This window comes from Mustela erminea, chromosome 18, assembly GCF_009829155.1.
Source record: "Mustela erminea isolate mMusErm1 chromosome 18, mMusErm1.Pri, whole genome shotgun sequence".
Lineage (NCBI taxonomy): Eukaryota > Metazoa > Chordata > Mammalia > Carnivora > Mustelidae > Mustela > Mustela erminea.
The window spans coordinates 3,543,192-3,567,221 of NC_045631.1; the positions used below are offsets into that span (position 1 = coordinate 3,543,192).

At 54.3% G+C, this 24,030-nt stretch overlaps 1 protein-coding gene across 3 annotated transcripts in view; it reads left to right on the forward strand.

The window, feature by feature from the left end:
• NTN1 (netrin 1) overlaps nucleotides 1–24,030 on the forward strand; it is a 173,975-nt gene that overhangs the window by 132,761 nt on the left and 17,184 nt on the right. The gene's annotated exons all lie outside the window — the stretch shown is intronic.

The window sequence follows — 24,030 nt, forward strand, 5'->3', positions numbered from 1 at the left end:
GAGAAACACCCTAAAAACTGTTACAATGGGTAGGAGCATGGCCAGGATTAACCTTAACACAATTAACATTCAAAGGGCAGTAACTTTTCTTACGTATCCATAAGAACAACATAAAAAGTGTCCTAGTGAGTGAAAATGTTAAGGGGATGTCTGCCCTGTAGTAAGTGATCAATGAAGACACAACATTTGTATAATAGAAACAGAAGCCCAATGAGAACAGTACCAGAAATATCAAGTATACAGAAATAAGTGTAACCTTTAAATTGCAGAATGTAGATTTTTTTTTTTTAAATAAAGGGTAAAACTTCTTGAAGGGACACTATGGAAAATCAGAAAAATAAGGGGGGGGGGCAGAAAAGGAAGATCTTACCACATTCTGGGAGGGTGGGAGTCAAGACCATAAAGTGCCAATTCTCCCCAAAATAATCTGTTGGGTTAGCATGATTCTTGTCAAAATTGTCATGGAACAGGACAGGATTCGTAAGTTCAGCTAGAAAAATAAATACTCATAGGCAGGAATTTTTTGAAAAGAAGAGTAATGAAGGGTAACTTGGCCTACCAGAGTTTTACAGTATTATAACCAGGATATTTAAATTAGTGTGATAGAGAAATTCCACAAGCTGAGTAGAAGTCCAGAAATAGACTCAAATGTAAATATAAGAACTTAGTAGATGGTAAAGCTGTGATTACTAATCAGTGAAGGAAGAATGACTCAATCAGTAAATGATGCTGGGAAAACTGACTATTTATTTTAAAATAATTATAAATGGTATTTCTACTACAGGCTGTAAGCCAACATAAATCCCAGTGGAGTAAATATTTCTATATTTTTAATGAATCCTTAAAAGTCCTAGAATAAAATATATCAGTGTCAATGTAATCTTGGGGCAAGGAAAGCTTTCTAAATATGATACAGGAGTCATAAATCATAAGGGGAAAGATCCTAAGTTGAAAAAAGTGAAAAACTCAGTCTGTCAAAATTTTCTATAAGCAACAGAAAGACAGACTAAAAGCAGAGAAAAATAACTGTGATGTGGATGACCAAAGATTAATATCCACAATAAATAAAGAGCTCTTACAATTCAACAAGAAGCGGGGGAGATACTATTACAAAATTGGGTTGAGAGAATGAATTAGAAATTTGGAGAATTGATACACATGGCAATAAGCATCTTAAGTATTATACCTACCTATTAATAAAGAAACAGCATTAACAATAATACTATTTTTAAATTTACTAAATTGATAACCGTTTACAAAACAAAAAGTAATTCCCTGTTTTGAAAGCATTGGGGAAACAGGCACTCACCCACTCTGGTGATGGGAGGTCAGGTTGGTACTGCTTCTTTGAAGGGTGATTGAACAACACATATCATAAGGTATCTTTGACCCCACACTTTCATTTCTAGGAACTTAGCCTAAGGAAGTAGTGATGTGTACCAAGATTTAGCTACAAGGTTCCTTTTTGTGTCATTGTTTATAGTAACAAAAGAGGGGAACAACCACATGTCTTTCAGTAGTGTTACTCAGTTATGGGTTCTCCATATAATTACGTTGTAGGAGAATATTGAAATATGAAATGGAAAGATATATTGCCAAAGCAGATTACACATGGAGGGTCAACTTTGGTGAACAGTGGGACCATATGCATGATTAATGATAAGTACATTCTGGAGGGTCAGCTTTGGTGAAAAGTCTGGCTTATAGAACTTGTTAAGTAAATGATTTCATTGTGCTCACGTATTTCTGTGGTTCTTGGCGATGGGGCTAAATTTGCCCCTCTCCCCCAGGGGACATTTGGATATTTCTAGAAGACATTTTTTTTTTTTAAAGATTTTATTTATTTGACAGATCACGAGCAGGCAGAGAGGCAGACGGGGTGGGGCAGGGCAGGCTCCCTGCTGAGCAGAGAGCCCGCTGTGGGGCTCCATCCCAGGACCCTGAGATCATGACCTGAGCCGAAGGCAGAGGCTTAACCCCCTGAGCCACCCAGGTGCCCCTGGAAGACATTTTTGATTGTCACCACTGGAGGGAGGGTGGTGTTGCTGGCATCCAGTGGGGAGAGATCACCCCAAAGACACAGGGCAGCACCCCCAACAAAGAATTATCCAGCCACATATGCTAATACATGCCTTCAAGGTGGTACACCGGCACAGGATAAAATCCCATGTGTTCGCTCCAAAAGTATTAAGGAAAGATGTCGCCACATTCATAGACGGGCTCATGTGATACTCGGGACATTGTAATGGGGGCAGCTGAGGGTTTAGAAAGCGATATTTTCTCAAGTCAGCAAAGAAATCTTGTGTTCACGTAGGAAATGTTTGCTAGTCTGTTTTCCATGGAAAATGTGGCCCAGTCTAAAATAAAACCCCAAATTCTCAGTGTTCCTATAAATTGCTGTATTTTGGAATTAACGTGACTTAACAAATTGTTACACTTTTTATTGTGGAAAAACCTCAGAGCCCCAGGGAGGACAGAATGGTGGATACCCCCATCCCTGTCACCTAGCCTTAGTGAGTCACATTTTGCCCTCTTCGCTTCAAGCATTTAGTTTTTTTGCTGAAACATTTTTACTTATTGTATTTTATTTAAGATTTTATTTATTTATTAGAGAGAGAGTGAGAGAGAGCATGAGAGGGGAGAAGGTCAGAGGGAGAAGCAGACTCCCCATGGAGCTGGGATGCCGATGCGGGACTCAATCCCAGGACCCTGAGATCACGACCCGAGCCAAAGGCAGCGGCTTAACCCACTGAGCCACCCAGGCGCCCCTCCTGAAACATTTTTAAAGAAAAGCTTAGGGATGCCTGGGTGGCTCAGTTGGTGAAGCGTCTGCTTTTGGCTCAGGTCATGGTCCCAGGGTCCCAGGATCGAGTCCCGCGTTGGGCTCCCTGCTCAGCGGGGAGTCTGCTCCTCCTCCTCCTCATCTGCCTTTATCCCCCACCTTGTTGTTCTCTCTCTCAAATAAATACATAAAATCTTAAAAAAAAAAAAAAAAAAGCTTAGACATTACATTTCACCCCTCAATATTTCAGAATACCATTTCGGACAGCTTAAGGACACGTTCCTAAATCTTCTCCATAACGTGGTTACACCTGACAAAATGATGAACCAAACGTCATTCGTGTCAACTGGCACCCAGTCGGCCTTCAGACTTCCCGCGTCCTTTGTAGCTGGGTTTGCCCGAAGGTTTCGTTGTTAACGCGCTGTGCGCTAACGGGTTTTACAAAGCCTTGTCTCCAGAGCCCCATCTCGTCCCTGGGCACGGGTTGCTTCTGAGGCCATAACGCATGTGGGGTGGCGTGTCTGATGACAAGTGCGACGTGTCCACCATCCATCACCGTCATTAATCTCGTGGCTTAACGAAGGGACTGGACCACGTCCAGCCTGACTGTGGCCCACGCTGTGCCTTTGGGGTGGGGGGTGGGAGGTGTGATCTCTGAGCCTCCTTTAGGGGAATGTCCCTGAGGAGGAGGAACCGCCACAGCAGAGGACATGAGGGAACGAGACACTATAGTGAATCCTTGCCACACTCCTCCATGGTGGGAGCGGAGAGGTTCCCCAGTGATGGACCATGTCCATCAGGGCGCAGGGTGTGAAGCCTGGTTTCTTGGTCCCAGTGTGGCTCCAGCAGGCCTGGAGAATTCTTAGTTGGGGTGTGGGGGCTCTCCGGTGCATCCGGGGTTTTGCACGCAGCCCTGGCTTCCCCCCTCCAGACAGTCGTGATACCAGGGTCCCCCAGGGGACAAAACAGCCCCGGGATGAGAACCACTGGGGTAGATGCAGATTTCCTGACCTCACCCAGTCCCCCCAGAACACTCCAGGAAGGGAGCCCCGAGGCCAAGCCCAGGGAACGTGCGGCCTGTGTGCGGGATCTGCTTTGTCCCCCCTGGTTGGGGACCACGCTGATCCCAGACCGATTCAGTTGGAATGAATGGAATTGCCATCTTCTTTGACCATTGGTGACCCCCAGGAAGGGCAGTTTCAGAGAGCCTAGCTTACTGTTTGCATCCCCTTGGCCAGGAGACCCGGCTCTGGGCAGCCTGCCCGAAGCAGACCTCTTTCCTTCCTTCTCACTCTGTCTGTCTCTCTGTCTGTCTGTTTTTCCCTGCCCTTCCTTCTGTCTCTCTTCTCCTCCCCTCTCCCACACCTTCCTTATTCCTTCTCCCGCCCTGGTCCCCTCCCCCTCCCCCTTGACTCTCCCCTGTTGGGGGTCTGCACAAAGGCCTGGGGCAGAGGTCAGGGTGGGGGCGAGCAGGGGGTGGGGGGAGAGCACACTAGCCCAACCCCTGCCTGGGGACTCGGTCACCCCAGGGAGCACAAAGGAAGCCATTTGCATAGCGGGTTTCAGGACCCCATTGTTTCCTCTGCAGGTGGAAAGGGCCACCAGCCTGGAGGAGGATAAAGGGATGAGCGGGGAGGCCAGGGGGAGGCCAGGGGAACAAGTGGGGGGCGGAATATTTAGCCCTTCCCGGGAGCTCTTCCCACTGGGGACTCCAGGGGATGGCTGATGGGAATGGGACAAGTGACAGGTGTCAGTGAGAGAGGGGATTGGAATCCCTGGGGCGTGCCCCCGTGTCACACAGATGTCCCAGGGTCCTTGTTGGTGAGCAGGCTGCGGGGCTGGACAGAGGAAAGCTAGAAGCCTCTGCACAGGGTTCCTGTCGAGGCCCCGGGCTGGGCACCGGTGGGCGGTGCACCGTGGCTGGGCTGTGCCAGGAGGCTGGCAGAGCCCCGGAGCCCATGGTCTGCCCTCTATCTTAGGACTGCTGTCAACCTCGGCCCCAGCAGAACCTCTGCAGCCAGGGCCCTGGAGCAAGTAAGGCTCCCCATGCCCAGGGGTGGGGGTTGGGCAGCACGTGCAGTGGTCCCTTCCAATTCTTCTATACCTTGCATTTGTCGCCAGGGCGACCTCGCAGCTGGAGCACCAGGAGTTGACTTTCTCTCTGTTTCGGAGTCTGGAATTCCAAGATCAGGGTGTCCTGGGGGGGTACCACGCAGTCTGTTGTGGGTCATAATGGCAGCAACCTTAAACCATGTAGTTTTTTACTTAAGAGCATGGATTGTATTTCATGATTCTCTCCCCACCCCAATTAAAGTGTCCCTCTAAGCTAATTGATAGTTTGGCGCTTGGTCTTCTCAACACAAGGAAGCCCAGTGGGCGACCTGATCTATCCGGCTCCTCCCGGCTGGTCAGGAAGCCGACTGAGTCATAGGGCGCCCTGGCCCCTGGGATTGGGGGGTTGCCTTGGGGGCTTTTCTGGGTCTGTGTTGAAAGGACCATGAGGGATTTAGACCATTAAGGGTGTCAGGACCCAGGGGAAGGGAAGGAGAAGGGGAGAATGGACTCGGGCGTTATCTGCCTACTGACTGGGTGTCCTCCTTACTGTGGACATAGACCTTCAGGGTTGGAGGGAGCAACGTAGCCTTGAGGCGGGGAAGCTGCCGGCTGCCTCCTCCTGCACCTAGGGGTGATGCCCAGACTGCCCTCTCAGCCGCACCTCCTGCTGTTCTCCGCTGCTTTGTCCCTCCGCCCCTAAAGCTGTGGGTCCCTGCTGCACCCCAAGGCTTGGACACAAAGATTGGGGACTTTGTGTCTTGGGACCCCAGGGCAGAACCATCTCTACTGGACTGGTCAGGGTCTCCCTGGGGAAAACGACGCCAAGTGTCATTTGCCCTGTTTTATGATCTCTGCTCAGTAGCGAAGGTCTCCGTAGGATTGAGAGAAGGAGAATGTTGTTTCGTTTGCCGAGATTAGAAATGGGCTGGGGTCCAGGCTGGATTGGGCTTTCCACCCATTGCCCTCCCCTGCCCCCTTCCACACCCAGCAGGTGGGACCCACCCTCAGTTTCCTGGCCAAGCATTCCTTCTGCCCCACAAGGCCACCTCCTTCGGCGTCAGGGTTGGGAAATCATACTTCAGTGTCGGCAGCAGATGGAAAAGGCTCTGACAAGGTGGTCATCTTTTCAGGCTCCGGAGTCCAGGACTGTCCTGGCTCTGGACTTCATTTCTGCCCTTTTTCCTCTTTGTGACAAAGGTACTGCTGTAGACGGAGAAGAGGTGGAGTGGCAGCCATTCTTTGGGGTTATTAGGGGCACCGAGACAGAGGTTCTTGTGCAGATGATTTACTGAGGGTTGTTCTCGGGAGAAGTTGGTAAAGGAGCAAGGGAAGGACAGGGTAGCAGAAGAAGCTAGGAAAACATTTGGGTTTGGGAGAAGTCTGGCCCCAAACTGGTCCCGTGGAGAGTTGAAGAGTGAATCACACCACAGTTATCGTGCTTAAATGTCAAAGGACTAGACAGTTATACCTGCCATGTAGCCTGGCCATAGGCTGTGGACTGCCTGCCCCCGCCCCCGGGAGGGGGGGTGTGCAACTTACCAGCTGTTTGCAAGCAGAGCAGTTTCCATCAGCCAAGGGCAAGCCTCAGAGAAGGTACAAGTGGGAGCCGTTAGCCGCCAGCACCTGCAGCTGGACGTGGGTGCGCTGGCCTCATAAGGGGGCTCTGGGCCGGGTACCAACCACATCTGCTGTGCCTCCTATGCTGTTTGAGGGGAAAACACGTTTTACTGGGACTTGGGGACCACCTGTAGGTCTTGTGTACTCCAACCTCCCTACGCTGTAAAAAGACCTGGTGGTTATTCTCTGGGGTCCCGTGTCCCCACTCTGGTATCCAGCCAGTCAGTAAGGACTGTGGGTTAGGGCAGGCAGTGGCCACTACAAGAGGCGCTAGCAGCCCCACGCAGGTGTTTCTGGTTGGTTGGCTCCGTTCCAAGCAGTGAGGCAGGGGCCCAGGCTCCTTCCATCATGTGGCTCTGCCCTCCCTTCAGGCCTTGGAGTCATCACTGGTTTGGCAGGAGAGAGAGAGCTTAGGGCCCCCGTGGGAGGCTTGTCTGGGCATCACTTTCTCCCGCCCACACCGTGTCCCGTTGGCCAGAACTCAGTCCCATGACCACACCTGGCTGCAAGGGGTGCTGGGTAATGTAGTCTGTAAGCCCAGGCGAGACTTCTCTGGGTGTCACGCCTACCCTTGTCCCACTGACGAGAACTCAGTCACATGACCACACCTGAGTGCAGTGGGGGCTGGGAAGTGTAGTGTGTAAGCCTGGGTCAGGGGCTTGCCCAGGCATCACTTGTCCTTGTGTCCCATTAGCGAGACTTCAGTCACGTGGTCACACCTGAACGCAAAGGATTTTGGGTAATGTAGTTCGTAAGCTCAGGAGGCGCAAGAACCGAGCACACTCTTTCGCCATAGACCTTTGTTCGCTCTGCTTGACTTCAGGGGCCTCTGTGGCCACCTCTGTCATCGTGGTGCCCCAGTTATTGGCACTGGAAAGAGATGGCAAACTGTGAGGGCCTTTTTTTCTGTGTAGGAAGGACGGGGGAGGGGGTGTGCATCTTGCCGGACAGCTGCTGGGATTTGGGGTGTAGCCACCCACCCCCACCCCCACCCCGGGAAAGTAAGCAAAAGCCACACCGAGTTCCAAGGCATGACCTCATTGGCAGTGGCTTAACCAGCTAGGCCAACCCGCCAACCAACCAGCCGGCAGACACTACAGGGCTACAGGCAAACCCCCTTTCATGACCTTCCTGGGGAGCCCCAGCTTAGCCTCCCCCTCCCTTGCTCCCCTGAACCACCCTCTAGTGCAGACAGCAGCTCCGGGCTGTGTCCACCATTGGCTCTGGCTGGAGCAGTGTTTCGAGAGCCAACTGCATCCCCATCGGGACAGCTTTGTTTTCCCTGCCGAACACAAAATCCCCTGTTCGCTCAGAGCGCCGACAAGGAGACCCCGTGGGGCCGGCCCTGTGGGAGCAGATTCCGGTGAATGCAGCGCCCCGAATGGCTTCAGCTTATTAAAGGCGAATACACGGGATAACTCTGCCCTCCAAGTGGGAGCCAGAATGGAGGGCACAGAGCTGCTCCAGGGGATTAGCAAGCGCAGACGGACGCTGGCAGGTGCAGCCTTTTCTGCAATTTGGAAGGGTTTATGGAATACGGATCCTGCGCTCTCTAAATCCTTGCCTTGGCCTCTTCTGGGCTGCGGGCTGCAAGTGGGGATTTCTTGTCCAGCCAGGCTCGGTGATGCTTTTCGAGGACCCTGCACCCCTCCGTTCCCAGCATTCCTTGGGAATTCCAGTCCGAGGACTTGTGTTCTCGTCTGTTTATTCATTCCGTCTTCATTCGTTCATCCCGTGCACACTTCCTGAGGGCCGGTGCGGGGGCCTGTGCTGTGTTTACAGAGATGATGGAACCCCGTGGAACTCACCCTGAGTTCAGGGGACCGTGGTGCGCCCTGCGGGAGAGATGCACGGATAATTCTGAATCAGACCGTTAACCTGGGACAGTAAGTAGAGCCAAGTTGATCATGTGTCAGTAGCCCCCCTCGGGGCCTTCCACGGGCCTCCCAAGGTCAGACTTCGCCGAGAGCCCTAGCTGGGTCTGTTCCTCCTTCATCCAAAGCCGCAGGTCCAGGGTGGCTCGTCACCAGTGCAGATGACGAGCAGGAGAACCAGTGGCATAGCTAGAAATTTGGGGTCCTCAAGCAAAACTCCTAGAATGTCCATCTGCTGTGGCAGAGTTGACATATGATAACAGCTTAGGGGGCTGTATTTCTCTGGCTCAGAGGCAGATTCAGTCTCCATGTCATTCCCACGTAGAGATGGGACCCCCGCCATCGCCCCAGCCGGAAAGCCCTCATTGAGCTGTGGGCAGCCCATCTTTCTGAAGCAAGCGGACTTCCTTGTTTGTCCTCTCCGGCGGGTTTGCTGGGCTCATCTCTGGTGCAAGGATTTTTGTTCAAGGTTTTGGTGAGCATGTTATAGTGGGTAAGGGGGACGAAGCGGGTGGTGGGGACCTCGGGCCTACCACAAAGCCTGCTCTCGCAAGGGCGGAGGCACGTGAAACCAATGGGCTCTGAGTAACTGTCCTTGAGCTGGGGGTTTGGTGGGGCACAGGCTGCTATGGCCGGTTACTACTTACGGGAGCTGGTGCTTGTGGAGGCTGGATACGGAGCTGAATGGTGTCCCACACATATGCCCCCACCTCCGGGGGTCAGAGCCCGCTAGTCTTTCTGCACCCGAATTTTCCCAGCAGCCTCTCTGGGAGGCCTGTGCCTGACGCGTCCGGGGCGCCCTCCAGTACTGGGAGACGGAGGCCGAGCCTCAGTTAGAAATCCTGTGTTTGGGGAGTTCTTGGATACCGAAGAGGTGGTTGGTTACAGAATGGCAGACTGGTATAAACGATGACCTTGGCCATCTCTTGACAGCCTAGACGTGTCCAGGTGGGGAGGGCAGCACAGGGATGAGGCCCAGGGTGTCTGCTGGCCTCTTGGTGACCTCCAGCCTCTAAGCCCTGCAATGGTCAGGGGACAGTGGCTGTGCCTCCACCAGGAACGTGAAGACTTCTAGAACTTTCTACGGGAGTGGGGAGTGGGGAGGGGAGGGGCATTTGCATGGTTATGTGGAGCCTTTTGAGAATGCTTTACTTCCCCAAGGCAGACACACTACCCTCGTTCTGCATGTGGGAAGGTAGCGGTTTGGTCTCGACGGGGCGGATTTCAGTATCTGCCAGGGTTCCTCCGTGGCTGGAGGATGACAACCACTCCACCGCCAGGACGGTTTGCAGACACCTGAGTCACAGTTCCTTGAAATGCCATGTACCTTTTTTTTTTTTTTTCTTTTTGATCATTTCGGATGGAAATCTTTCCCAGATGCCTCGCCAGCTTTCCCTGTCCCTGAGCGGTGCCCACTGAACACGATCCCGCCTTTCAGGTGCTGCGGTGGGTGCAGGGCAGGACGGTGCTGGGATGCTGTCGTCATCCCGAGGCTGTCCAGCTGTCGTAGGACCACTTGCCTCTGTTCTCCGTGGCCCTCGGACGTACCACATGTGCTTCTCTTGGTCTCGTCATTTCCTGCCTCTCCAGCTTCCGCCGGCTAGCCCCTCCTCCTCCCCGCCATGGGTCAGTCTCCAGAGGGGCCCCCCACTCTCTAGATCTCTCCATCCTTCCATTCCGTGTTCTGGGGTGGCGCCGACAGCATCCATTCTCAGTCCATAAGGAAGGATGCTTAAGCTATGAACAGGGACCCAAAGGGATTTGCTTTTACGATGGCAGTTGGGCTGCTTGGACCTGCTCCTTCCTGGTTCTCCCCTGCCCTGTCCCCGAGACAGGCAGGTGACCTCCACTTCAGCAGGACACTGTGGTCCTGAAGCATCTTCACGCTCTGCCTAGATACCCGTGAAGGAAGGAGGAGACAGGACTAGTCCCTTTGGCTCTCACTTCAGATAGCCAAGGAACAGAGAGTTTAATTTAAGGCGAGGGACCAGTATGGTGGGACTTCTGAAAGCTGCGATTTTTGGGGTTTGGGGGAAATAGGGAGGCTTGGGACGCTTTCTTCGAAGGTCTTGTGGGCTGATCTGTTGGGTAGGCAGGCGGTGGGCGTGTGCTGGGCTGGGCTGGGCTGGGCTGGAGTGGAGAACGGAGGCCACCTGTGGGAGTTACGGAAACAGGTGAGGTCCAGCTCACGGAAGTCCTGTTTAACGTAAACTCAGAGGCCTGGTGAGGCAGATTTAGGCTTGGCCTGGCAGCAGGCAGGGGCCAGGGAGGGCCGGCCCACCTTCGAGAACCCTTCCAGTGCAGAGAGGCTGGGCTCCCTGGCCTGTGCCCGGTGTATCATTCGGAATAAACCACGGATGGCAAGAATGTGTCAGCTTTGCCAGGGAGCACTGAGAACAGGCTGATGAGTTCTGGGATTGTCTGCCATGAGCTCGGCCCGGGAGGCCGTTGGCCCATGGGCTGCCTGTTCGCTTTTCCCGTCCCAGGCTTGCTCTTAAGCCCTGTCTCCTCCAGCAGGCCTCATCCCCCTACCCTGGAGATAAGTTGCTAACGATCAGGCCCTACAATCAGGAGCCCCCAGTTTCATACCCACTTTCCTCTCTTTTTTTTCTTTTTCACCCTGCCTGGGGTCTCATTTGACGCTAAGGGCCAGAAACTCCTCTGCTGTTTCGGGGGGTTGGGGAGGGAGCGCCTCCCAAGACCTTTGTAGGAGGAGGAGTCTATCCCTGGATGCGGCGGTTTCCTGAGCACCTGAGAAGGGCCCAGGGGCAGCTGGTGTTAGTAAAAGTGACAGTGTCCCCGCCAGCCGGGCACCCAGGACACAGGGCATTCAGGGCCTCAGTCTTCTCATTTTTTTGATGGAGATGGCAGTGCTGACCCTCGAGCCCGTCTCCTCAGAGGTTGTTACGCCACTCAAAGGCTGCGGGTGGAAAGCGCACCTGGGTTGGGGGGGCTGCCCAGGTGTAGACTAACACGGCGCAGGTGTTCAGGCTGAAGGTGGGCTGAGCCCCAGCTGCATCTTATGGACAGAACAGGACCTGCCATCAGGGAACGGGGTGACCCCAAGGCCTGCGGGACTGGGGGCAGAGGCGGGGCTGGGGCCATCTTTGCGGTGGGATGAATCCCGCCGGCGAGGTTCCCACCATCTGGGGAGGACTGGGGGTGGGCGGCCTGGGGTCCGGAGAAAATTCTGGATGTCCAGGAGCTGGTTCAGCCTGCCGAGCTGTCCTGCCTCCAGTCGGGAGGGCTTTCTGCAGCCCCAAAGGCTCTGGGCAAGAGGCTTTAATCTAATTACATGCTTTATTTCAGCCAATTTGTTTTCCAATCCATCTTGTTCAGCAAGAAGAAAGAGCGCACTGGGGGCTCACGGCACCCTCTTGTTCCAAGTGGAGAAGAGGGGCTGCTCTCCTGCCTCACGTGGCCAGCGCAGCCCCTGACCTATCCCGGCCCGGCCCCCCCACCCCCAAAACCGGGCTGGAGGCCGCCCTGCCCCCCACCCCCCCAGGGAGGGGCCCGGGCTGGTCACCGCGCACATCCGAGGGAGGGAAAGGCTGCTTGCTGGTCCCCTTTTCCAGGAGGCCAGTGTCCCTATGTCTTGCACCAGGCTTCTAGGACTGGCTTCCGGGGCAGGTGGAGTTGGGGGTGGGGAGGGCAGGGTACTCATTCCCGTGGGGTCAGCCCAGCCCACAGTCTTCCTTCTGGAAGAGCGGCCCTCAGACCCAGGCCTCGGTATTTTAAATCTGCAAATATATTCTCACAATAAGGCAGTGGATTTAGAATCCGTGTTATTAAAGTCCAAACCCGACACCAAAGCCCTCGCACCCTCCCCGGAGACGGAAGATTTATGGGCTCCGGTTGCACTCCCCAGGCAAGGAGCCGTGGCTCGCCAAGGGCCGGGTTTTGTGTCTCCCAGCGTTTTCCAGAATCGTCTTTCTCCACTCTCCCTTCAGAGCCCTGCCTCGGGCCTTTGCTTGCCTGCCTTCTCTGTGTTGGGGTCCTCCTGTCTTCCGCCCTTGGACAGGGGAGCATGGCGGCAGCCGAGCCCCCCCCCCTCCCCTTTTACTCAACTCATTCAAGGAATATTTATCGAGGACTTACACGTGTCCCGGGCCCTGGGGAGAGAGCAGCGAACGAGGCCGTGGCCCCCATCCTCGGGGAGGGAAGCAGAAGGTAGACCAGATTGAATATGCGTTGTATACCAGTGCTGGGAGGGAACCAGAACCCCTAAAGATGGGTCTGCTTTTCCGAACAGCCAGAGGCCAATCAGTCCATATTTGAGTGAGAACTGTATAAAAAAAAAAAAAAAAAATTGCAGCTCGTGCCCAGCAATCCAGTGAGAAGTCTCTAATTCAGAGAGGTGCGGTCATGTACCCAGAGACACACAGCCTCTACCTCCTGGGGCCAGCATTCCCCGTTCCTCCACCGCCTACCTGCTAACGTCCCTCCCCCAGCGTCCTGCAGCCCTGAAGTTCAAGGGTATTCTGAGACAGGCCGTTCCCGCTGCATCGCGTCCCGGGGTGCAGTGGAGATGGACTCTCCAAAGAGAACAGGCAGAGGAGACCCGCTGGACAGCCCCTGGGGCCCGAGCTCCAGGATGTCGCTCCTCAGCTACCAGCTGCCAATCCCAGCAGAGGCAGCAGGGCCTCCTGATCCTGGGGGGGGGCCCACTCAAGCCCTCTCCAGCCCAGCTCTGCCCCCTTTGTTGTCACGGACGCCCAAGCCTGAACCCGTCATTTCTCATGGGTGTCACCAAACAGTTGCGAAAGGTGCTGATCGCGTCCCTTGTTTGGGGAACCTGCATCTGCGGGTTTGGTTGGCTCAGAGGGCTTGGTACCTTGCAGGGGCGACTACTTTCGGCTAATTTTATACTGCGTTGTCCGATGGGTTCAGGGAACATGCAGGGGTGACCTGCACTGTGCCACATGCTGGGACGAAGGTCCAGGACTCTGCAGGGCAGGGTGGGGGGGAAGCGAGGCTGTTATGGAGTGTTGGATGCGTGGCTCTGGGTCCAGAAAGGATGGTGATCTTGAGGCAGATGAGGCTCCTTTTGGGGGCCCAGACCCCGCTGCTTGGTTTGGGTCAGTTTCATAGTCTCTGCTGAGCACCAGGGTCCAGCCCCAGCTTTCCTGCTGCTCGCCATTCCCCTGATTCAGCTGGGGACCCAGCGAGGGTGCTCTGAGGGCATGTGGGCAGCACCTTGTCCTCCCTGAGGTCCCAGGTGAGAGGTCCTGTCCTCAAGAGGCCGTCTCTGTCTGACCTAGCTGGTCTCTGTCACGGCACCATCATTGCTCCCTCCTAAACTCTGTGCGTGGGTGGGACAGTTACTGTCATCACCATGACCCCGTTTTATTGATGGGGAAACTGAGGCTCAGAGTGGTTAAGGGCCCCAGATCATTGGGCTGGTGATGTGACCCCTTTCAATAAGAAGCAGCTGCTTCCCCTGGAACCCCTCCCAGGTGACTTCAGTGACACCATCAGGGCCAGAATTGGGTGTGTGGCTACAAGGGCGTGTTGGAGAATATTTAAGTTGGAAACATTGGGGTTTGGTATCTGGGAAGAAAGGAGGGTGGGTGCTGGAGAGGTGGTAGCAGATCTGTCGGACCCAAGGCTCATGGTTGAGCCGTCACAGCAGGTGGCTTTATGGGGGAAAATACGGGAAAGGAGGGCTCTGGGTGGGCTTTGTGCAGTGCACATGCTGCCCACCCCTCCAGGTGCAGCAAGGGGATGATCTAGGAAGCCCTGGGCACCTGTGGCCATAGCTGAGGAAGGGGCAGAAAGGCAGGGCAGGGCTCCCCTTGCAGCATGGGATGGTGGCCGGAGCACTAGCCTCGGCTCTACCCCGCTGAGCCCCAGGCCCCCAGCTTGATGCAGAAAGAGAATTGGCACTTAGTTCATGACACTATAAAGCACACAGGTCCATATGTCCTCACCAGAGTACGTGGTTGCATGCTGAGCAGGAATGAGGCTCGTGGGGCTGAACAACAGGGTAGGTATCTAAGAGCTTGGGGGCCGCCTCTTTGTAAGGACAGCACAGACTGGAGATCATGTCGGGTGGGGGCTGGGAAGCCTGGGGGCCCCATCCCTGCTAGTGGGAGGCTGAACGTCTCCCTCTACCCGCACAACTAGAGACCCTACACCCCACAGTGCCAAGCAACCTAGGCCATACTAGAACCTTCTGGTGGCTTTGCATTCCATTTAAAGTGGAATCCAAAACCATACCTGACCCCACAAGGCCCATCAGACTGTGGAGTTGCCTCTCTGCCCCCTCTCTTTGTTCACTCTGTGCAAGGCATCCCAGCCTTCATTCAGTTGCTAGGAGGTGCCGGGTACAATTCTGCCTCAGGGCCTTTGCACAGACTGTCTTCCCTGCTTGGAACCCTCTTCCTTCAGAACTTCTTGCCCGTCCCCTTGGCACCGTGTAGGTCTGTGTTGTGTCACCTGCTCAGGGAAGATCCTTGGCCACTCCAGCTAGAACAACACCCTCACTCCCAACCATATCATCGGACACACAGCTGGCTGACCGCTCACTTTTGGCTTGTCTCTTGGTACTAATGTGTGTGGAATTGCGAGAGGATGGACGATCGTGCACCTAAGCCTACACTCACCATCTCTTGCGGGGGGGATAGAGCACTTCCCAGTGGCAGTGGTCCTGTGGGTTACCAATACAGGTGTCGCCTTGCTGACGCGATACCAGCTTATTGCAAGATCCCCCATAAAGAAGTAGTCTCCGTTATCACTAAGGGGAAACTGGCCTCAGAATATTTTTAATGTTTTTTTTTTTTCTTTCGACTATAAGAGCTATATACTCAGGGCGCCTTGGGTGGCTCAGTGGGTTAAGCCTCTGCCTTCGGCTCAGGTCATGATCTCAGGGTCCTGGGATCGAGCCCCGCATCGGGCTCTTTGCTCGGCAGGGAGCCTGCTTCCCCACCTCTCTCTCTCTGCATCTCTGCCTACTTGTGGTCTCTGTCTGTCAAATAAATAAATAAAATCTTAAAAAAAAAAAAAAAAGAACTATATACTCATTTTAGTAAAATGAAAAACATAGAGAAGCCCAAGGAAGAGCATAAAAACCAACCACAGTCCCAACAACCCACATTTTGGTGCATAACATACTTTTCTAGAATAAAATTCAAACCCCTGCCAAGGTTAACCAGCCCCCAGGCACGCCCTGAACTCTGGCTGCCACCTCCTCCATTTGCTTCCTCTCTCCTGCCTGGCCCTTTGCTGCCCTGTGTGCTTCCTGGAGCTAAGTCCTTGTCCTCCTAGATGTCTCCTCCCTCAGACTGGCCTTCATTCATGCATCCCCATGCTTGTTCTCCACCAGCGCCCTCTGCTCATCGTCTCCCCTTTATGGGTGTCCCTCTTGGGTGAGGATGTCACACCCATGTTACTGACCTGTCCCCTCCTGCTGCAAAGCCCCCACGACTGTTCCTGAGCCTCACTGTCTACCCAGTGCTTCCCAGCCCTGGCCACGGGGATCTCGCTTAGCCGACTTTGTAAGGGAGTGAATGGATGATAACTTCACAGACGTTGGGGTGCTGCACCAAAGGGTGAGGATCTTTCTGCGGTTTTGACATGTTGATGCCAGTTGAATTCAGAGAAGAGGAATTTGCACCCCTGCCTCCTTTTATGTGCGTGTGTTTGCGTTTGGCATTTCACAAGCCACAAGTCCTATAGTCCCATCGGTTTAAGCTGCATTTCCTTGATTACTTGAGATTGGCTGTTTTATATCTCCTTGGTCTCTCTTCCCCCCGCCTCTTGTGAATTGCGGGTTCTTCTCCTTTGAATTTTGAGTTGCTTGTCTTTTTGGTTTGGAAGAGTTCTTTATATATTAAAGACCCCAATCCTTTGCTCTCTGTGTTGCAAACGCTTTGGGCTTTTCTGTAGTCATTTGCTCACAGTTGCAGGCACTGCGTGCCTCTCTCCTCTGACTGCCTCATTTTTGCGGGGGCCAGCGGCGGTGGTCCTTGGGTTTTCTGCCCCAGAGACTGAAGTCAGAAGGGCGCTATGTTGTAGAGGTGGGTAGGGCTTAGAGGTGTTGGAGTGGATGGGCAAGACCAGCGTCGGCTTAGAGAGATGTCTGGGGACTCAAGAGCTGCCTGGGAGCCTGGCTTTCCCGGAGAGCTGGATGAACCCTGGGTTCAGTGCTTGTGGGTGAGGATTCTGAAAAGGTGTCTTGGGGCGGGGGGAGCGTTAAGTCACCTGCAGCTGCAGAGGAAGTGGCAAGAGTGGCTTCTCGAGCAGTGCCTCCCCCATCCTCACCATGTCTAATTTATGAAACCCATGGACACCCGCCGTGGGCAAATGGGGCTCTGGCCTGAGGGGTTCCAGGCAGCTCCGCGGCTCCCCAGTCCGGTGGAGCTAAAACACACTTTGTCCAGGCAGACTGGCCTCACCTGCCCTTTGTCACCTGCTGGTGGGCAGAGTGGCCCCGTCGATATGGATGGAGCCAGTGGGGTGTCCCTCCTCATCCCACCTCCTTGAGCTCCTCCACCTGGCTGGGGGAGGGGGCTGGAGGTGGCACCAGGAACCCTTCCCTCCTCTGCGCACAGCCGGTGGAGTCTGCTAACTCACCCACCCTTCATACCTCCGCCTTGGGATGGACCTCGGGGGCTGGTGTCCCTTGCTCATTCCCCCCGCCCCCGCCACAGCCCCACCTTCCCAAGCCTGACAGCCCAAAGGCAGAGAAGGTAGGGGTGCTGCTCAGAGCGAGACCTTGGCCAGCTCCCCGCCCTGCTCCAAGGGAGGTGCCAGATGCAGCGCCCTTGGCTCCGACGGGGGGACACTGGGCCCCGCCTGCCATATGCTCAGAGATGAGCTTCGATCCGGCGAGCAGGCCTGCCCAGCAGGATTTTTGGCACCTGGGACGCAGGAGGCAGACCGGAGGGATGAGCTACCCAAGGTGGTGGGAGAGGAGGGAGCGGCGCTGCCTCTGGGATTGGGCCTGTAGGGCCCCCTCTTGGCTCTTGGCTGGGGCTTGGTCAGGGGAGCAGGTGGGGGGAATAAAAGGGAGGTCGGCTGCTCCCAGGAGGAGCCAGGATGCCAGCCAGCCAGGATGGACCTGCTGTGAGCCACAGATGGCAGCCTCTGGGTCTCCGCGGCTCTCCCGGGTCCCCGTGTCCCTCCCTGGCAGCTCCCATCTTTTTGGGGAAGAGGACAGGAACCACGGGTGACTCCGGTGTGGGAACCCCTGCAGCTCTCCTGGATTTACCTGCACCCTCCGTTTGAGCCCCAGAGGGTCCCCTGAGAGAATAGGGGCCCCCAAGCATCCTCCTCACCCCCTCCCTCACTACTCCTGTGCGAGGCAGACCCAGGCGCTGGGGTGGGGGCCCGGCCACTGGTCCACGGAAGCTGGGACCGCGCCGGACGGGAAACATCGGGCCTTATTGAATGAGATCAGTCGGCTGGGCTGCAGGGTCTGTGTGACAGTGGGCTCATGTGGCTCTTATATCAGGGTTGAATCACAGGATGCGGCCCCCCACTTTTTTTTTTAAGTTGCAAAATGATCGATTTTAGGTACTTGGAATTTCCTAAGCAATTTCCACCTCTTCCTGTTTCTGCCCAGGTCAGGTAGCATAAGGTCCAGAGATGGCCCAAGATTCTGCCTCTCTTTGTTTGATTTGGTCATGTACATTTTCCTGAAAAGTCATGGAGTTCATTTCCTGTCACTTTCAGCCTAAAGCGGTGTAGGGTAGCAGCCTTCTGATTTATAACATAATTACACTTTTGACTCTGATTATAGTTCCTTCCTCCTGACTTCCTAACACGGACCTGATTTCTCTCTCATATTCATAATTAGACATGACAGTGTTTTGTCTGTTTTGTTTTGTTTCGTTGTTTTTGGGTTTTGGGGGTTTTTTTTGTGCGTGTTTTTTAATGTTTCTTGGTTTGGGGGCTTTCCTGAAAATCCGTTTTGGGGGGTATTTACAACGTGTGAGTTTTTTCTGGTGTTTCAACTTCTGCTGCCAGTCTCTCTCCAGCTTTCTTCGGAGTTGGTTTTGCTTGCTTTCTAACTTTTAGAGCCGAATACATATATTGTCATTCTTCTCTGTTTAACAATAAATCCTGTTAATTATGTTGCTGTCAGGAAACATGGCCTGTATGATTCCAGCTCCTTTGGAATTAATTAAGCAACATTTTACTGCTCAGGTTACTGTCTGTTCCCTTATGTGTTCCTAACACTTTTGTTCTTAGTATATTTCAATATGATGTTATTCCAGGCAAAACACTCTCTTTTTTTAATTACAAGGCGAACTTCTTTGTTAGTGGGTGATGAACTTAGAACGTCTTTAAAGAATCTTTATAGTGTCTTCTTTCAAAGTTGTAAGCTTTAAAAACAAGTCGCTTCAGGGACGCCTGGGTGGCTCAGTTGGTTGAGCGGCTGCCTTCGGCTCGGGTCGTGATCCCAGCGTCCTGGGATCGAGTCCCACATCGGGCTCCTTGCTCCGCGGGGAACCTGCTTCTCCCTCTGACTCTGCCTTCCACTCTGTCTGCCTGTGCTCACTCTCACTCGCTCTCTCTCTGACAAATAAATAAATAAAATCTTTAAAAAAAAAAAAAAAACAAGTCGCTTCATTTAGTGATGTCCCTCTGAAATGGTTTTTTTTTTTAAGATTTCATTTATTTATTTGACAGACAGAAATCACAAGTAGGCAGAGAGGCAGGCAGAGAGAGAGGAGGAAGCAGGCTCCTCAACGAGCAGAGAGCCCGATGTAGGGCTCGATTCCAGGACACTGGGATCATGACCTGAGCCAAAGGCAGCGGCTTTAACCCACTGAGTTATCCAGATGCCCCAGTTTTATTTTATTTTAAAGATTTTATTTAAAAATCTTTAAGAGAGGCACAGTGAGAGAAGGAACACAAGCAGAATGTGTGGGAGAGGGAGAAGCAGGCTTCCCGCAGAGCAGGGAACCCGATGCAGGACTCGATCCCAAGACCCTAGGACCATGACCCAAGCCGAAGGCAGATGTTTAATGACTCAGCCACCCAGACACCCCTGCCTTCAGTTTTAGAACCAAATATGAAATCTCCGCCTCACAGGTTTCCAAGCCCGTGACCACATGTGTAGTGTACGGTCTCACCGAGACTGCCCCCTCTTAAACTCTTACTTCTGATTCATTTCCTAGTTGTCTGGAAAACATTCACAAGTACCTCTCTTGAAAGGGATATATGATTGGAATATTGTTGGCAGCCTTGCACACTGGAGAATGCCTTCGGCTTGTTGTGGCCTGCACACACATACGAGACAGTCTAGCTGGGTATAAAATTCCGTGGTCACAGACTTTGCCCTTCTCAGGACCTGTGGGCATCGCTCCATGGCCATCCGGCTGGCTTCTTCTTGTTGATTTCTAATCTGCCTCGGATTTTCCCTCATCCTGGGATGTCATATGTGTGCGAAGATGTATCTGGGTGTTGGCCTCTCTTCCTTGATGTTTTTTCAGAAAGTTGGTGAGCCTTCTTGTGCATGTGTCGGTCTGCCTTTAGCTCAGAAGTCCGATCTTTGTTCATTGTTTCTATCCTGCTTGGCTTCTGCTGCCTTCTCGCCCCATCGTACGTCACCCTCCACACTCTCACCATTCTCTCCTTCATCTTTATCCTTTATCCTTTATTGTCTTTATCCTTTTCCCCTAGAATCTGCGAGAGTTTCCCCAGTTCATTCTCTCTGCGTCCGAATCAGGTGTCTCCAGGGTCCCTTCTCTTGACTGTTTCCGAAGTGGGTTTTGATTGTGCTACTGAGTTTTTTGGTTTGGGTCTTGGTTTTTCCAGCTCTTCTTCCTCTTCTGTGTCACGTTCTTTGTATCATCCTATGGCCTCTTTAGCTCAGGCTGGTTTTCCCTTCTGGCTTTCTTCTCCAACTTTACAGAAGCTGAGTCTTTTTAGATCTTTTTTAGTCTGCCCTGCCAGTTCGGTCACATGCTGTCCATGGCTGTTGTCATGCCCCAGCAGCAGACACTATGAATACTTGTGATAGAGACTGTACGGACTGCAAAGCCTAAAATATTTACTGTTTGGAATTTTGAAAAAAAAAATTGGAGATCCTTCTACTAGGACAACTGGATTCCCATCTCGGATACACGCTGGATGGCAGGGGACTAGGTACAGCTCTGGCCCTGCTCCCTGGCTCCTGCCAGTGTCTCCCCTTGATTCACTGTGTTCCTTGGGGATGGCATCCTTCTACCCGCACTGCCTGATTTCCTCATTCTCTGCGCTGGTCACTTTGATAAAAATGGAAGTGCAAATATGCAGGCGCGCTGTCTGTCCTTCTGGGCCCTCTCCTTCCTTCAGTGTCCCCTCCCTGAAGGAGGGCACCAGCCCCAGCGCCCCTGCCTACCTCCTGCCCATTGTTTCCTGCTCATTGTCCCTGTGTCCTCTCTTTCTTCGAGATCTCTCCATGCGTCAGACGAGAGGCTGCATCTCGAGGTAAAACCCGGGACAGGTTTTCTCCTTCTACCACCATCTGCCTTTAATTAATAGAGACTGCTCCCAGATTCCAGCACGGGGTCATCTATCTGTTTGGTTTTCTTTGGCGGGAGTGTGAATTTTCATTTTTCTCGTCTTTACAGCTCTTTTGGCACCAGGCAAAGAGGGGCTCTGGGGGTCGCTGCCAAGTAGATATGCCATTTTGAAGGAGTCAGAACCACATGTGAAACCTGTGGCTTGTCCCTCCTGAGGCCGTCTCTGTGGCTGTGTGTGTATTTGATAGAAGAAGAAAAGGCAGGAACATTTTCCCTACCCAGGGACCACTTGTCCGGTGACCTCAGTTGTGTGGAACACACCCAAAACAAAGAATCCGCTGGCCGCCAGATAGCGGCTACGGTGTCCGTGACCCGGATGTTACTGACTCTACCCAAAGGAGAGTGTTTCCATCATCCTCATTCCAAGCCCATTTACCCACGTTTTACGTATAGGTCTAAGAGTCTTGGTCTTTGTTTTCCTACTCTCAACCCAGCTGGAATCGACAAATCCAAAGGGAGTGGGGGGACATCTCACAATGAGCGCATGGCCTTTAAGAAGTATTTCTAGGGCTTCTGGGGGCCTCTGTGGGTTGAGCGTCTCGTTCGGCTCAGGTCATGATCTCAGAGTCCTGGGATTGAGTCTCCGCGGCCGGCCCACCCCAGCTCTGAAATGGGGCTGGTACTCCTATGTTCTCATTGGGCTGGGAATGGATGCCACACACTCTGGGATAATGTCTGTCCCAGGTGGATATCTGGCTCTGGAAAGAACCACTTTCGGTGTTAGCAGGAGAGAAGGCAAGAAGTAAGCTCAAGGTGCCCTGGGAGGAGACTGTCACTGGGCTCTGCCACTGTGTCTTCAGCCTCCATGGTGCATGGCAGGTGTTCTAGAACCTTCCTGAGCTCTGGCTTCCTGGCTTTCAGGTGGGACCTACAGGCCCTCCCTCACAGGTGTGCAGAGGCCGCAGCTACACGGTGCTGGGCTGTGTGCCTCAGGGCCCAGCCGGAGAGCGCCCCTTCCCCCCCCCCCCCCGGAGGGAGGGCGGAGATGATTTTCCTCCCGACCCAGAATGCAAGCACAGACATGGGCCAAAGGCTTTTGACTTCGGTAAAAAATAACCAGAAGGCGAGGAGGGAGGGGGTTCAAGGCCGTCCCGGGGAGATCACCCAGCACTGCTTGCAATCCTGTTAGCTTCTCTAGGTGGTGAGAGCAGGGAGGGAGCCCAGCCTGCTCTTGGGACCGCGGGTCTCTTGCACATCCTGGGTTCAGCTGCGGCAGTGGCTTTGTGGGTGCATCATCTGTCCCTGTGTTGGCTGACCCATGGCCTGGAGCAGCTGCTCCCTAGGGTGAGGCATGGGGCGCTGGGCCCAGTGCAGGTGCCTTGGCTCCATGCATTCGGGTTGCCATCACCTTGCGTTGACCACTCGGGCTTGGTGGCTGCAGAATGTGGGCGGTGGTCCCTGGACAGCTGTGTCCCTGCCTCCCAAGAGGTCCCCTCCCTCCCCTGTTGGCCAGCCAGCTATCTGGCAGAAGTCACTAGCAGGATAGCCTCCAGGTGCCCCTGGCAGGGTGTCCTGGCGACCAGGAGGGGGTCTCTGGGCTCAGACCACAGGGGACCAGGAAGCAGGGGGGCTGTGTTTTCCTCTATTTCCTGGGACTGGTTCCCCACTGGGTGCTCCCTCTGCCCCTCTCAAAAGCTGGCTCAGGAGACAGCAGGGGGCTGCCAGGCCATGGGCCCCCTGGCCAGTGGAATGGAGCAGTTTCGACTCTAACCAAGGCACTAGTCAGTGAATTCCAAGACCTGGATGGAGGCAGCCACATCTCATCGGGCCAGAGACCAGCTCTGGGGTGGGAGGTGTCTCTGAATATTCTCTGCTCGCTAAGCCAAGGAGGGAGTCGGGTGAGGGCCACTGGGAGGCCTGACTCCCTCCCCAGCTTTGTCCTGTGCCCCACACAGATCCTTCCTTACCTCCAGGTCAGCTTGGCGATGCCCTCTGCGGGGGGAGGGGCTGCACCTGCTCCTGGGGTGGTCCCCTCGATGTGTGTGTGTCCCCTTTTTAGCCCTCCCAACCTGTCACCCGGACACACCCCCAGAAGCTTCTAGAACATTCTGGGCCCTCCACCGGCTGTCTGGGCCTTGCTGGAACATGGGGTACTCCTCGTGCCCTTCTCTGAGCTTCACGCCCTGCTCGCATTGTGTTCACTGAACCGCAGCGTGGCATAACAAAGAGAGCAGTCCTTGGGCCTCTCACGTTCGAGTTCAAGGCCCAGCCTGGGCACCAGCTGTCAGGGAGGCCTTGGGCAGGGGGCCTCAGTGTTCCTATCTGCAGAATGGGACCGTCACCCCCACATTCTAGAACGATGGTGAGACTGAGTGAGGCCTGGCATGTTGGGCAGTGGCATGCAGTGGGCTGGAGTGATGTCTTGGGCCCTAGCCGTGGGCTGGCCATCGTGCTGAGGGTGACGGTCCCCTGTGGATCTGGCCAAGCATTGCATCGCCTTGTCAGAGGAGCGGGAAGAGCTGGCCAGGAGAGGGCCTGGCTGGGCCGAGGCGGGTTGTTTGCTCTTATGGTTGGACGGAGTCCCTCGGCCCCAGGAGAAGCGGGCTCAGGGGCTAGCCGACCCCAGGGGGCCCTGCACTTTCCGCCTGGCTCGCACCCCGGCTCCAGGAAGCCCCCCGACATGCTCCTGGTGGCCGCAGGCCCACAGCCCTGCCTCGCAGCAGTGGGGCCCATTAGAACTGAACTCCCCTCCGCGGGCCATTCTATTTGCACACTCCAGTAGAGTGGACACCAAAGGCGTTTTCTAATGCTTCATGGGCTGCTAATTTCCTCCGTGACCTCTTTTGTTGGGGTCTGACCCCAGCCAGAGGCTCTGCGCCATGAAAGCCAGCGCCTGACACAGACCCGGGGCGCGGGGTGACAATGAGGCCTCTATCGGCTTTAATCAGGTTCCAGTTGTGTCTTAAGAACGGGGTGGGGGGAATCTGGGCGGCGCTCGGAAGCCCTGGGTGGCACAATACCACAGGCCCCAGTGTCCCTTGCGGAGGCCAAGGGGGCTCCAGGCAGCGGCTGAAGGGCTCCTCGGGGCCACCGGGTGGGGGGCCGGGCCGGGTGGGGGGCCCTTTGTCCCAAGCGCCTCTAGAGAAGGCCAGGCTGCCCTGAATGGCCGCCCCGCCCGGCCCGTGGGTATCGCAGGCCTCCGGGCATCTGGGGAGGCGGCCTCCCCCTCGCCCCCGGCCTATTCATC